The sequence below is a fragment of the Girardinichthys multiradiatus genome, chromosome 2, assembly GCF_021462225.1.
Source record: "Girardinichthys multiradiatus isolate DD_20200921_A chromosome 2, DD_fGirMul_XY1, whole genome shotgun sequence".
In the NCBI taxonomy this organism is placed as follows: domain Eukaryota; kingdom Metazoa; phylum Chordata; class Actinopteri; order Cyprinodontiformes; family Goodeidae; genus Girardinichthys; species Girardinichthys multiradiatus.
The window spans coordinates 49,937,849-49,953,919 of NC_061795.1; positions in this window are offsets into that span (position 1 = coordinate 49,937,849).

The window sequence follows — 16,071 nt, forward strand, 5'->3', positions numbered from 1 at the left end:
GTAATCAATATCAGCACAGCAGTTTTCAGCAATAATATAGAAACGTCCCTATTTTACAGGGTTATTGTTCCGTCTTCTAAGTTTATTTTGTTTCTAGTTTTTTTTTATTCTATGAATTTAATTAGAAAAAAACTATTATTGTAGAAAAAGCCCCTCTGAAAAATTAATAAAAAGGATTTTGTAGTGAAAGAACACACTGATAAACATACATTACATTTTAAAAGGGTCAATTTACCTAATTTTAATAGACCTTCTTAGGTCAGAATTTTAAACTGGGCCTATGTGTTGTTTTATAACTGGGTCAGGTTTATGCCTCAAAGTCCTGAAAGTAAAACATTTCGAACTTTTACAAAACAGAATAAAGGTATCAAAACTTCACTTATTATTTACTACACACTAATAATTATTTAATAATTCAGTTTGACAAATTTAATAGTTCTAGACAAAGTAGAACTTTAACTTTTAACCTTTAATAAACATCAACAACGTGGGTTGAAGTGAATGGCAATCTCTGCCTCATGCTGTTACTTGATTGAAATGGGATTTTTTTATTTATTTAATTGTTGAAAAGAATGGATATTTGAGTTCGTATGGAGTATAGAAATGTGAATGAGTTGCATATGCATCATGTTATTTTGTTACATTAAGATTATAGAATGCTTTCCCAGAGCCCTGACCTCAATCCTGTTTAAATCTTACTGGTTATGCTTAATAGCTCAGTTCATGCCAGGAAACAGTTAAAATGAACTCTCAATTCTGCCAGGAAGAATGGTCAAATATTCAGCCAAAAGTAGCAAGAAGCTTGTTGATGGCTACCAAACATATTTGTTTGAGGGACATTTAGCCACAGATTGGTGGGGTGTATGCATAGATTTGAACCTTGTTGATGATCATTCCTTGAGTTTAGAAATCTTTGATGTTTCATGATGTGTAATTATTCCACAGTGGAATAAGAACATTTGAAATAAATCTTTAAAAACCTAAAATGTGACCTTTATGCGTATGTTGAGGGGATGGGACCTGTACAAACCTAATGGCAAGCATTTAATGGCTTTAAAGAGAAACACACAGGAAAGTGCCAACATGGGGTTCTTTTGAGGTTTTAAGTTGCTCAGACTGATTGACCTGTATACTTCAGATCTGTATTGGTTTTCTCTTTGGAGCATCTTGTGGTCAACTCAGTCTTGATTGTTTTTTTAAGTAATCAGTTTGCACTTTTGTCATATTTCGCAGCTGTGGTGCACATGGTGCTGAGGAATTCATGAGCCATCCTCAATATTGCACCATCCTGTGCTCTGACACATCTTTCAGAATGCTTCATCTGGTGGACCTGCTTCACAAACCAAGCAGAAAACCTCATTATAATTGATTGCAAATTCTCTTTTCAGGAAATTTGCAACTGACTAAAAATAATTTGGTAATACTGACAGTTCTTTTAATTTGAGACGATGTTGTGTGCATGTGTGCATGCTGATGGTGCATTTCAGCATGAGGAAATTGCCTTACGAATGAAGCTAATCCATTCTTTACAGATCAAAGTGACCAGAATAGCAGAGAGATGAGGCCACGCCATTTTCACACTGAAATTAATTCTGATTAGCTGCAGATTTCAGCTCCATGTGTCTTCATCTGCAAAGTAAGTTTTAAAGAAACAGAAGAGGAGACAAAACTCTAAAAATGTTCAAATATTATAATAAATGGGGATCTTTAGAAGAAAGAAATAGTTACATATTTAAAATTGACTGATTCAAAATGATACCATCAAGCATCAGTTTTTATAAATAGAAATAACAAATTAAATGCATATTTTAAATGTTATTCTGCTCACAGAGTTTCTGTTATAAAGTATTTAAGTGGTAAAGTTGAATGTAATAAGCTTATAACTACAGAGAGTCTTCAGGCTTATTTAGACAAAGAGTTGATTAAAACCAGTAAAAACTGAAATCACATTCAACTCTTTATAAATCCCAAAGCAGAATTAAATCAATATATACAGTACTGTGAAAGTGTTGTAACCCCCCCCCCCCCCCCCTCCCCTCCAGATCTCATCTATCAATGATAATCTTTGATATTAAATCAATGATAACTCTGTTCAATCCAGTTTTCCACGGATGATTTCATGTATTTACAGGAAAAAGTATTTCCAGGCCAACCTTGTTAAATTATAGTGAACTCTCCTGCCATTGTCTGCTGGGGTAGCAGCATCAGTAGATGATAAGACGGCACTCTCAGATTTCAATAACAGACTTATGAAAAACTGCAAGCTTTTTTCCCCTAACTAATAAAATAATTCTTTGTAAAAGGATTTTCTTCAGTGTTTACTTTGGCTTCATCTAAAAACATCATCAAACACTAAAAGGAGCAAACAGGGATGTTTCCACAGCACTGTGAATACTCCTTTGCTACTATATATCAGATAACTTTAAGAACTTCCAGAGATCTTTTCTTGTAAATTTTATTTAACTGGAAGAACTTTGGGAACTTTGGCTGACATCTATTTGCAGGGAATCCGCTCTGTTTTTGCCCTGTGGAAATCTACAGGGTGAGTTATTGTACTGTTGCACACACCTGACATTTGAACGAAATCAATGCCTCCTGCATTTTTGGCTCGAGTTGTTTTTTACATTGAGGGCTTTAGTGCACATGTTTTAAATGTCACTGTGTGGTTATTCACTGCTACATTTGCAGGTAAGTGGTGGTGTGAAGCAAGGAGGGAGGGTTCAGTTGATACTGAGCTGGCTGCAGGCCACTGACCGATCTCATGTGTGAACATGTGTGTGTGTGTGTGTGAGGGTAGGACTCATTCAGGTGTCTTAATCCATTCATCCCGCTTGCTGTCCCTGGCCATCCTTCATGCTTCTCACCTCAAACCAACTCCATTCTCCTCCTCCAACCTCTGGCAACCCAACCCTGCATCTACAACTCATCCAATCCATTGAATTGTCTTCAAAGGGCTGCACAGGGTTTTGTGAGCAATCCGGACATGTGCATACACATGTTTGCCACATGTTCATTGCCCCCCCTCCCCATACACAAATATCCTTGTCTATCTTGACAAGGACTTTGTATTGAGTTCCATTCATTATCCATGCATTTTTATGACCTAACCCTGACTCCACCTTAAACCTAACATAAACTTAATTCACACCTTAGTCCTAAACCTAACCCTTAACCCCAAAACACTTCTTATGGGGCCCAGACTTTAGGCTACATAAGGGGCAGTGAGTCCTCAGAAAGTAGCATATGTTGGAATAATGGGCCTCACACTGTAACAAATGCTAACACACACATTTTCTGTGATACACACTACCTGTTGAAACTCTACTTTGCAACATGTAACCTTAAGAGGGCAGCAGAGTTTCATTCAGACTGATTGGTGCTCTGGTTGAAATGATGCTTCCCTTTGGGTTTAGTGGACCAAATGCTTTAATTCTCTTGTTTTTATCATTTACATAAACACTGCCTCTTTTTCCAATGTTTGGTTCCATCCTCTCCCACTGGCTAGTCTGAGATTGACAGATTTATTCTATCTGATTATAAAATGTAATTAAAACTCATTTGGCTTCCTGATGGCATTTAGCCACCCCTCCCTCCCCCTAAGTCAATATGACCCAACATCTTGTATCAGATTAGGTTATTGAATAAAACTAAATAAAGGCAGAGAGCTGTAGCAATTTCATCAGTTAAAGGTGACAGACACTTTAGGCTTAATACTGTTACCAGACAGATCAAAATAAGAGTTAGAACTTTATCACTAATGCAAAAACACAAAGACTAAGACCTTTACATACATATAGGCCTGATTGATTGATCAGATGATGTTGGCCAACAGAGGTGATCAATGACCTGCCTTACAAAATAATCCACCTTTAGCTCCAAATTCACTCTCTCTTTATATTTTTTCTATTCATATCTGATAAATTCAGTCACTTTCTTCTTTCCAAGTCAGAATTACAATAGTTTTGAGAGATTGGCAACGGTTCACATGTTCTGTTTATCTGCTCTCCACTCTTAGTCCTAATAGTTTCAGTCCTATCTATCACAGATATGATCTGCTGCAGCGGGGCCCTCTAGATTAGCTTTAATGTCAGCTCTTTTGTTCACAGTGACTTGTGTAGCAGGTTTGCCTGTGTCTCCTATTAGTCTCAGAAAGTCAAAGACCAGTGGAGTAAACAGGTATTTGATCTCCGGCTGTTTGCTCACAAGACCACAAACTTCAATGTACAGGGTGGGCCATTTATATGGATACACCTTAATAAAAAAGGAATGGTTGGTCATATCAACTTCCTGTTTGTGGCACATTAGTATATGTGAGGGGGGAAACTTTTCAAGATGGGTGGTGGCCATGGTGGCCATTTTGAAGTCGGCCATTTTGAATCCAACTTTTGTTTTTTCAATATCAAGAGGGTCATGTGACACATCAAACGTATTGGGAATTTCACAAGAAAAACAATGGTGTGCTTGGTTTTAACATAACTTTATTCTTTCATGAGTTATTTACAAGTTTCTGTTTGTTTACAGCCATTGACATATCGCCGAGGTTAACAAAGATAGTGGGGCCATTCTTCATCAATGGAAACCTCAAGGCCACTGGATATGCAAAATTGCTACATGATGATGTGTTTCCCTCTTTATGCACTGAAGCTGGCACGTTCCCTGAGTTTTTCCAGCAAGATGGTGCACCACCACATTATGGGTGTCAGGTCCGAGCATTCCTAGATGAACAGTTTCCTGGAAAGTGGATTGGTCGTCGTGGACCAGTTGAATGGCCCCCAAGGTCTCCCGATCTGACCCCCTTACACTTTTATCTTTGGGGTCATCTGAAGGCAATTGTCTATGCTGTGAAGATACGAGATGTGCAGCACCTGAGACTACGGATACTGGAAGCCTGTGCCAGCATTTCTCCTGCGGTGTTGCTATCAGTGTGTGAAGAGTGGGAGAAGAGGGTTGCATTGACAATCCAAAACAATGGGCAGCACATTGAACACATTTTATAAGTGGTCAGAAACTTGTAAATAACTCATGAAAGAATAAAGTTATGTTAAAACCAAGCACACCATTGTTTATCTTGTGAAATTCCCAATAAGTTTGATGTGTCACATGACCCTATTCCCATTGAAAAAACAAAAGTTGGATTCAAAATGGCCGACTTCAAAATGGCCACCATGGTCACCACCCATATTGAAAAGCTTCCCCCCTCACATATACTAATGTGCCACAAACAGGAAGTTAATATGACCAACCATTCCCATTTTATTAAGGTGTATCCATATAAATGGCCCACCCTGAATTTTATGTGACAGATCAATACAAAGAAACAAATACACTTGCATTGTAAAAGAAAATGGTAAATGTTTATTCTTAAAAATAAAAATTTTAAAAGTGTGGCATTCTATTTTTATGCATACCATCATTTTAAACAGTCAGTCATTTTCTACTGCTTATTCCATAGTGGGTCGCAGGGGAGCTGGTGCCTATCTCCAGCAGTCTATGGGCAAGAGGCGGGGTACACCCTGGACAGGTCACCAGTCCATTGCAGGGCAACACACAAACAACCACACACACACTCATTCATACCCCTAAGGGCAATTTAGAGTTACCAAATAACCTAACAGGCATGTCTTTGGACTGTGGGAGGAAGCCAGAGTACCCGGTGAGAACCCACGCATGCACGGGGAGAACATGCAAACTCCATGCAGAAAGACCCCCGGCTGGGAATCGAACCCAGGACCTTCTTGCTGCAAGGCAACAGTGCTACCAACTGCACCACCGTGTTCATTTTAAACAGATACCCCTAAATAAAATCCAGTGCAAATAGTTGCCTTCAGGTGTCACTTACTCAGTAAAGAGTCAAGCTAAGTCCAACTCATTCTCAGTCTAACTGCAGCTGTTCTGTTTCTGGACTCAGAGGTTTGTTAGAGAACATCAGAGGACAAGCAGCATCATGAAGACAAAGGACCACAGCAGACAGGTCAGAGTGAATGTTGTGGTTCAGTTTAAAGCTGGGCTAGGTTCTACAACAACATCCCAAGCTTTGAACATCACTCAGAGCTCTGTTCAATACATCATCTGAACATGAAGATTGGATGGACCAATTGCAGACCTACCAAGACATGGAGGCCCACCTAAACTGAAAGGCTGGGCAAGGAGAGCATTGATCCGAGAAGCAGCCAAGAGGTCCCTGGTGACTCTGGAGGAGCCGCAGAGATCCACCACTCAGGTGGAAGACTCTCTTGACAGTACACATCTTAGTTTTGCACTCCCTGATCTTAATGGAAGAGTGAAAAGAAGAAGCTATTGTTGAAAGAAAGCCTAGAAAGTCCCAAACTTGTATTTTGACTTGTGATGGAAAACAGGCTCTGTTCATCAGAGTAAAAATACCATTCCTATTGTGGAAACTTGCGGTGGCAGCATCATGCTGAGGGGATGCTTTTCTTCAGCAGGGACAGGGAAGCTGATTACAGTTGATGGGAAGCTGGATGGAGCTAAATCCAGGACAATCCTGGAAGAAAACCTGGTAGAGACTGCAGAAGACTGGAGACTGGGATGGAGGTTCACCTTCCAGTAGGACAACCACCCTGAACATACAGCCAGAGATACGATAGGAATGGTTTAGGTCAAAGCACATTCAAGTGTTAGAATGGCCAAGTCCAGACATGAATCCAGATGAGAATCTATTGCAAGTCTTTAGACACGCTCCATCCAATCTGAACTTAAGTTGTTTTAAAAGAAGCATATGTCAGTCTCTACATGTTCACAGCAGCAAAAAGATCCTTCTGCATAACCCTGTATTATTTTCCTTTCACTTCATAGTAAGTACTGCCTTGTGTGGGTCTGTGACATAAAATCCTAATAAAACTTATTAGTCATTGTAACATAAAAACATGTAAAAAGGTCAAGGGGCATGAATACTTTTGCAAGGCACTGTAAATCTCACCTGTCATCACCAGAATCCATCTTCCATGCCAACCTCTTCCCCACCGTGGACGAAACCATGGAGCTATCACAGGATGTCAGATCTGCACAAAGCTGGAACGGCTACCAGACCATCAACAATGACCTTAGTGAGAAGATGACAATTGTTGATGTAATTATTTAAAATTAATTACAGAAGTAAATTCAAAGATTGTGCTTTGTGGCTGTTTTTCTAACTGTACAGGATGACTTCACTGCACTGAGGGGCAAATGGACAGGGCGCTGTAATTAATGGAGATGTACCACCAGAACAACAAGGAGTGGCCAAAGTAGAATCCCCCACAGGTCATGGACAGCCGATCTTATCTTCAGAGCCCAAATCGTGCAGAAAATTCTGAAGCTCTGAAAAGGGTTAGTTTCTCTGAAGAGAAATAGGAAAAAATCTCCTCGATGAGAAGAGTCTAAATCAGGTGACCAGAAACAAACAAGCTGTCAAGTTGCTTCCTTCTGGGACACCTTCTGTTTATGGATCAAAGGCATGAAAATCAATTTTTACATTTTGTTTACTGCATTTTCTGGATTTTTGGTTGATTTTCGGTTTTATTAATATAATCACTTTTGATTTTGGCTCCAAACCTTAAGATATGATAAGATATAAGATAAGATAAGATGAGATAAGATAAGATAAGATAAAATAAGATATAAGATAAGATAAGATAAGATAAAATAAGATATAAGATAAGATAAGATAAAATAATATATAAGATAAGATAAGATAAGATAAGATAAAATAAGATATAAGATAAGATAAGATAAGATAAGATAAGATATAAGATAAGATAAGATAAGATAAAATAAGATATAAGATAAGATAAGATAAGATAAAATAAGATATAAGATAAGATAAGATATACTTTATTGTTCCCTAAGGAATATTTGTAGTGGGCAGCAACTGCAAAAAACATACAGACACAGTATAAGATGAGACCAAGAGGTCTCCACTCTAAAACTGCCAGAATGCTCTTTTTTTGAACATCTCATGGAGTTTCAATAAAAATCTTGTAGTTTTCCAAACTATTCATTCTGCAGGTAAGTAAAAGTTGAGCAACAGACTTTGCAAAATTAACAGTAATAACTGAAAATTTGATTAAAAGAAAAACCAAACTCCACACTATAACTATGAAAAGAAATCTGTAATTAATTTTGTAGTTTGGGCCTCCCGATATAAAGTCTCTAATCTAGTTAAAAATCTGATGATATTGTGAAGTTAATGTACAAAGTATTTGTTGAAAATCTATTTTTCAGCTGCTTTCACATGTTGTCTGTTAAAAGCTCACAGGTGTGTCATCTACTCCCCATCTGAAGGGAAACCTGTGAAACAGAACAAGAATCATCCACTCTGTCAATTTGTGCACCAGTTGTCAAATAATTACCTTTTCTGATGAAGCAGAAACTAAATGCAGAGGCGACACGTTCAACAGAGAAACTGAATAATGAGGCAGTGGCTTCTGCTGCCGAAGGTTTGTCTGGTTGCAGACACTATGTGCATCTCACTGACCCCCTCACCACTTTCAGGTTCACTCATGCATCCGGAGGATGATCTTCAACAGCTGTTCTATACTGTTTCTGTCCCTCACATCAGTTCACTTGCACAGCACTTGCAGAGCTGCATATTGAAAGGACACGGCAGCTCAATTCATGAAGCTGCAGTCTCATTAAAAAAGATACAGCAGCTGGGATGACACACAAGCCTTGCCTTGTGAATCCATGCTTTTCTTGCCATGGGAGGAAGGGGAATGGCTTGACAATGGTGTGATAAATTATGTTTTTCTAATTTTTGATTCAGTTGATTTCTTTCTTTCTTTTACTGCATTACTATCCATTTGCCCTCCAACCCAACCTCTGCCACTCCCTGATCCGGTTTCCTGTGTTGCTCTTGCCTTTGGAGCGGAAGGCCTATGCCAGTAGTAATGAGGGAGGTTAATTGGCCTTGCTGTGAGACTCTGGATAGTAATGATGTCAGTTGCAGGGTGGGATAGAGGGGTTGTTTCCCCCCCTGAATGCACGAATCCTCCCTGCTGAAGAACCTCTTTATCTTGGCATCATGAACACATAAATGAAACTTCTGGCATGAAGCATTTTGTGCACTCACACCTTTCAACTACTTAAAGGTCATGCTTCAACACTACACACTGTCAGAGAGTTCAGCTGTCTTATATCTTTCAGAGAGTTGGACAAAAGAAGACAATGACATGTTTAATGTGTTTGATTGTTCCGTGGGAGAAAATTTTAAATTCAATGTGAAATGCGGGGAAATCTTGGAGTCAACATGTGCAAATTCATATTCCTGAGTGGAAAATGCATGTTCATTTATTTATTTCATAGTTGCTGAAAAGGAACATAATCTCATACTCTAACTGGCAGCGGAAAAGAAACTGTAATAAGAGATGCTGGGCCTCAAAATTAAATGCTTTTTGTTTCCAGTCATTTGATAACAAGTGTGTTGGACCAGGGAAACATCTAAAACCTGCAGGACACTGATTCCTGAAGACTTGAGTTGTCCACCCCTGCTCTCCTGGGTTCTCTCTGATTCTCTTTTCTCTTCAGCCCACGGGCTTTCAACATGATTTAGGTCTAAGAACTGAGATGGCCATGAAAGGAGGTTGAATTTGTGTCGGCTAAACCATTTCTGTGATGATGTGGTGATACATTTTAGATTAATTTTCTGCTGAAAGACCCCATGATGACCCACTTTCAGGTTTTTGGCACATGCCACTAGGTTTTTCTATAAAATGTATTTTTTCTAATAATTCATGACTACATGCTCAAGAACTACTACCCAAGAGGAAAAGACTAATAGTGATCTAAGAGAAATTAACTAAAACAAAACACAAGAAATTAACTAATATAGAAAAACACCTTACTAACAGTAATTAACACAGAGAAATAAACGACATATGGTAGGATCTAAAAAAACACTAACAATAAGAAAATGATGAAAACACAAATGCCTGTGGAATGTGACACAGCATAACTTATCTTCCACCATACGTAACAGTGGGCATGGTGCACGTGCAAAAATTAAGTCAAGTTTTATGATGGACCCATCTGGAGTGTTTGTTTCTAAAAAGCTCAACCTTAACCTCACCTGACTAAACCACACAGTTCCAGTTAAAGTCCCAGCAGTGTTTAGCAAACCTCCACATTTAGTTTGTGATGGTGAGACAGAAAAGGATTTTTCCTTGGATCACTCTTCAACACAAAGAGTCAAATGGTTATAATGGAGACCTGCTGACTCCAGAAGGCTGATCTTTGCAGCAGTCCTGTAAGAATAATATTTGGAGATGTTTTATCTCCTTTCCTGCTCACTGTGTCTGGTGGAAGATTCCACTTCATTTTCACACTCAGCCCCTCCCTGTTCTCGACTCTGCTCCCTCCATCCAACTCGGAGCAGCAGTCAGTTTAGATCATCTGTGTGACCGATGAACCAAACCACGTCAGGCTTTTGCACTTAAAAAAATACTTTGTAGCTCTGTCTGCAAATGCAAAGACCTTATGATCCTTATGGGGACTTTGCATTAACTTCCATTCATTTTTTATTCAGTTTTTGTGGCTTAACCCTGTCCCTTATCCTAACCATTACTAGTACATACCTAACTCTAAACCTAACCTAAACTTAACTAACCGTCCTAAACCTAACCCGTAACCCAACAACAGCATTTTCCCCATGGGGACCAGACTTTGGTCCCTGTAAGGAGCAGTTGGTCTCCACAACAAAGTATATTTTCAGAAAATGGGCTTCATCATGTAACAAACACATGCACACACTGATAAGCTGGGAAGGGTTTAATGAATGCAATGGAGGCAGGCAGATGGATGAATTTAGAAAAACATTTGTGTTGTTTTTTTACTTCAAGGAGAATTTTTGACCCGGGTTAGCCAGCCTCTTTTCTGGGTTTTCTACAGAATATTTCAGGATGTTCAAAAGTTTGAATTATTAATTTAGATGTTTATCAGCACATTAAAAAGATGTTCTTGCAAACTGTGATAATATATAAAAGTTGTTCCTGCAGAAATCTAATTAAAAAGCTAGATCCAGCCTAACTGGGTCACTGGAGGTTATCCAGTTGCGGCTCTGCTGCTTTACTCAAGTTCTTGGTGCTTTGAAAGACAAAAAATGTCTTAAACAGAAACACACACAAAGATTACTGAAACATCCATGAGAGGATTTAATGTACCCTTCATTTCTCTTGATGTAAACTGTTGTACACCTCAGAGACAGACCAGTGTTGAGCCAGTTCATCCTCAGCAAGAACTAGTTCTGAATTCAGCTTAGCCAGGTAAACTCATCTCATGTTCACAGTTCACAGCTCCACCATAAACTAGTTCTCATTTATCTTTATTTTTCTTTAAATGAAGATTACAATGTATATCCTTTTTCTTTCCTGTTTCTGCCTTTGCTCAATGTATTTTACAATGGCTGAATTACTAAAACAGCTGCTCTCATTCACAAATTTTAATGCTTTTAGCATCAGCAAAGAAAACAGAATTTTTTATTAAAATATTAATAATGACTTCTTCTTGCCATTCTTCTGTTAAGGCCAGATTTATAGGTTGTACCACTCACAGCTGTCCCGTAGACAGATTGTCCCAACTGAGCTATGGATCTCTGCAGCTCCTCCAGAGTTAACATGAGCCTTTTGGCTGCTTCTCTGATTAATGTTCTCCCTGCCCAGACTGTCAGTTTAGGTGGACCTCCATGTCTTAATAGGTCTGCAGTTGGTCCATCCTCTCTCCATGTTCAGATTATGGACTGAACAGAGCTCTGGGAGATGTTTAAAGCTTAGGATGTTGTGGTACAACATAACCCTTCTTTAAACATCTCCAGAACTTCCTCCCTGATCTGTTTGCTGTGTTCCTTGGCCTTCATGGTGCTGGTTGTTCTCAAATGTTCTCTATCAAACTTCTGGGGCCAGAAACAGAGCATCTACAGTTAGACTAGATTCAGTTACTCACAGCTGGACGCTGGTTAATAATCAGGTGACTTTTAAAAGCGTTTGATTGCACTGGATTTAATTAAATTATGTAAGAGTAAAGGAAGTCAAGTACATATGCACTCCACAATTTCCAGATCTCTCTTTTATTCAAATGTTAAAAAGTCATGTGTCATTTCTTTCCACTTCTATGAACTACTTTGTGTTGGTTCAGCACACAAAATACATACAGTAAATTCTTTGAGTTACCATCTATTACAGGTTCAACAGAGAAACACATGAGACAAATCATTATGCATACTCACTCTCATGTTGACTTTCCTTGCAGAGACCTGCATTTGTTTTTCTGTGTGAGTTTACATGTTCTTCCCTTGGATGGGTGGGTCCTCTCCAGGTTCTGAAAACCTGCATATTAAGTTAGCTGGTTCCTATAGCTTGAGCCTAAGTGTGTGTGCATGGCTGTGCACCTCTGTTTTGACCCAGTAATGTTCAGCATGCTCACCCAGAATGTACCCCGTCTGTCCCATGTTAGCTGCTGCCCAGAGAATCTGAACAGCATGAAGCAGCTAAAGAAGGAATAGATGGATAAAATATATCTATAACACCTGACATTCAGGTCATTTTTCTCACCATCATTGTCACAATAAATGACCCAGTTGTTTGTTTAAGAACAGTTTTATTCGAAGAGCGAATGCAGACACTCACAGAGTGAGCAGTGTTGGCAGCTACTTCAGAATCTTTAGCTGGGATTGTTAAAAGATGTTGTAGAAGTCCATCATCTCTGACTCTGACCTTCTGTAAATCTGCTCAGTCCCTCACAGCCAGCCTGGCACATACTTCTCTCTGACCTTCTTCTGAACCGAGATTGCCTTTAAATGGGTTGTAAGTCCACTGCTACTGCAGAATATGATCTTGCAAACAAACACTTAAACTCATAGAAACAATGGCATTACCTCTTAACCTAGATCTGCTGTAACTCAACAAGGTGCTTGAACTTGAAATTACCCGAACATGTAAATCTTTCACGCTGTAAATAAGATCTTACTTCTAATATTTATCTTCCATTGCTCTAAAAGGACGAGTCAGTAGGAAAACACTTTGAGAAAATCTTCTTCTCCCCAGTCAGCTTCTCCAGCTCCACCATAGGGACACAGAAACTCCCAAGCCAGCAGAGAGACACAGTCTCTTGTTCTGCCCTTGGGCCTCATGCCGAAGCAACAAGAAACATCTGGAAGGAACCCCATCAGATGTCACCCTATTCTAAGGGTGTGAAAATCTGCTTAAATGTGTGATTTTATTCTTTTAGGATTCTCAGCCATGTGGGACAATTGGAACAAAGACTGATCAGTTAGTCAACAGCTTTGTCTTCAGTTCTGCTTTTTCTTTGTCATTAAGTGGTACAACATCAATATCTCTGCAGAAGCTGAAAACATCCTTATTCTGATCCACCTAATCTTTTACCATTTTAACTTTAGTTAGGAACAAAACCAGTAGAACACTGTCTACTTTAGACACTCCAGCTAAGCATCACATCGTTTTTCAGCTGAAAGCCTTGACTTCTGCTGTGACAGAGCTCCTGCTGGCTGCCTCTGAACTTGTTCTTCAGAGTTACACATGGTCATATTTCTACTTTAATATGACCAGTGGTTAATAATGGTTTAAATTACAGCTAATAGTTAAGTAACTTATCTTGTAACTTATCTATTAAGATACACCAATCAGACATGGCATTGAAGTTGACATTCACATGCACTGTACAGAAACACTCATGACCTTTTTCATGGCGTCCGATAGGTTACTTCACAACATGAATTCAATTGAGGCACATCTGTGGATGTATTTTAGCTCAACAATCAGTGGCGGTTCTTCTATGAAAGGTGCCCTAGGCAAGCCCCACCTTTTGCCTCCCCTACACCTGTTTTTTTAGTGTAGCTGAGATTAGCCACTTAACTAAAAAGAAAGAAGACGTCACAGAATAATTTGCATTTCACCCTGAATGACAGATAAACATCCCGATCTCCCTATTTTCAGCCTATTTTCATGCATAAAAACTGTCATGATAGCATTTCTGCCACGGTTTTCTTCCTCTCTGTCAGTTTTCCACGGACACACATCCACATGAAAGCATCAGAGCACTTCTGCAGCCTTGAAATAGAAGAGCAAAGTAAAGCATTAATGGAGCTATCAAGTTTCCCTGTCCTCGCTCAGACCGTGCAGACATCACAAACAGCTTGTAACTACTCTGCCATGAATGGTTTAACCACTCTAAGGCAAAGCAGATGAATAAATAAGTCTTCAGAAGATAGAAGGTCCTGAACAGAGAAGTGGGGAGGGCAAATGGGGGCCTGGAAGAACATAAAGAAATGACTGATATCAATGAAAATGTTTTTGGCAGCTTGTTGTGTAATGCAGCATTTTTATCCTTTTTAAAACTCAAGAGTTTTGTCCTTGGTCTTTTGCCATATTTCTGTCAAGCAAATCTGTGCAGCCGGCCCTAAAGAGTGGTTCATTCAGGTTTGCAAAATTATTCAAACAACCTCAGTTTATTTTATTGGGATTTTATGTGAGAGATCAACTCAAAGAAGCAATATAAATCTGAAGTGGACAGAAAATGAGTCATGGTTTTCAGCATTTCTTACAAACAAAAATCTGCCATGCATTTGTTTCCAGCCACCTTTTACTTTAATACCCCTAAATAAAATCCAGTAAAACCAATTGCTTTCAGCATTTACCTAATAAGTACTCAAGAGCTCATCTGTGTGTAGCTGAATCTGAGTCTAACTGCAGCTCTTCTGTTTCTGGTCTCAGAGGTTTGTTCGAGAACATTAGAGAACAAACAGAATCATGAAGACCAAGGACCACAGCAGAAAGGTCAGGGAGGAAGTTCTGGTTCAGTTTAAAGCAGGGTTAGGTTCTAGAACGAGATCCTGAGCTTTGAACATCACCCAGAGCTCTGTTCAATCTATCATCTGAACATGGAGGGAGGATGGACCAACTGCAGACCTAGGAAGACCTGTCCACCTAGACAGTCTGAGCAGGAAGAGCATTAATCAGAGAAGCAGCCAAGGGGTCTGGAGTAGCTGCAGAGATCCATAGCTCAGGTGGGAGAATCTGTCTATGGGACAGCTGTTAGTGGTGCACTCCACCAGTCTAGGACTTTATGAAAGAGTGGGACACTTGATAGATTGTTAAAATAATGTTTTTAATGTAAAAATTATTGTGACCACTGTAGCAGAAATATAGGCAAAGGATGGAGAGGATCCCTTTTCACTTTAAATTGTTTTTTAGGTGGAAAACAAAAGATTAGAGTTTGAAAATAATTTTGTAAACAGAAATGGTCTTTTGTTTATTGTAACAAGGCAAGAAAATACTCAGATTTTCTCCATATGATTATATCAGAAAGGCAGATTTGGTGGTTTTCTGGCTTTCTAAGCAGCAAAATTACCCTTAGAGCTGTAATTGCTTGAAACATGGAAGTTAAACATGGAAAAAAGGCAGTGAGGTGAGTGTGTGCCACTCAGCTTTCATTGTTTCCCTCAGCCAGTAAGCCATTACACTTAACACTGAGCATTTCAGTGACCAGAACCAGTGGGTCTTCATGGTGGGCTACTGTTCTAATTTTATATGACTTTATGACTTCCCCTCAACTGTCCTTCCATCATGGCCCTTTCATTATCCTGACCCACCATCATTAAACTAATTTACATCACACAACCTTCGGCTTTGAGGGTTTTTGTCTTTATGCTCTCTCCTCATGCATGGCGTGTCCCAATGGTTCTAAGTCTCATTGAAATTCTGCTTCTATTAGATGTAGATTACACGGGCTTTATGTGCTTATTCTAGGTCCCAGAAGTCAGACTCTGCTTAAAATAAAATAAAAATCCTTGGTTACCTGGAGCACAATCCCTGTGCCTTGCAGCTTACACGTCAGTTGTGTACATGGTGTCGTGTAGCTAACTGGACAGACATTTGTCTCATATCTATTTGTACTGTTAACTACTTCTTTCATTTTCATTTATTCATTAGCCTCATAGCTACGCCCAATGCTCACTCAGAGGTTAAATGTTTTTCTTTAGAAGTCGAAGGTCATATTACTAAAGACATCCCAAAGAACGAGAAAAGAACAGAACATTTTTGATGTGAATTTTTCCAATTTCAGAAA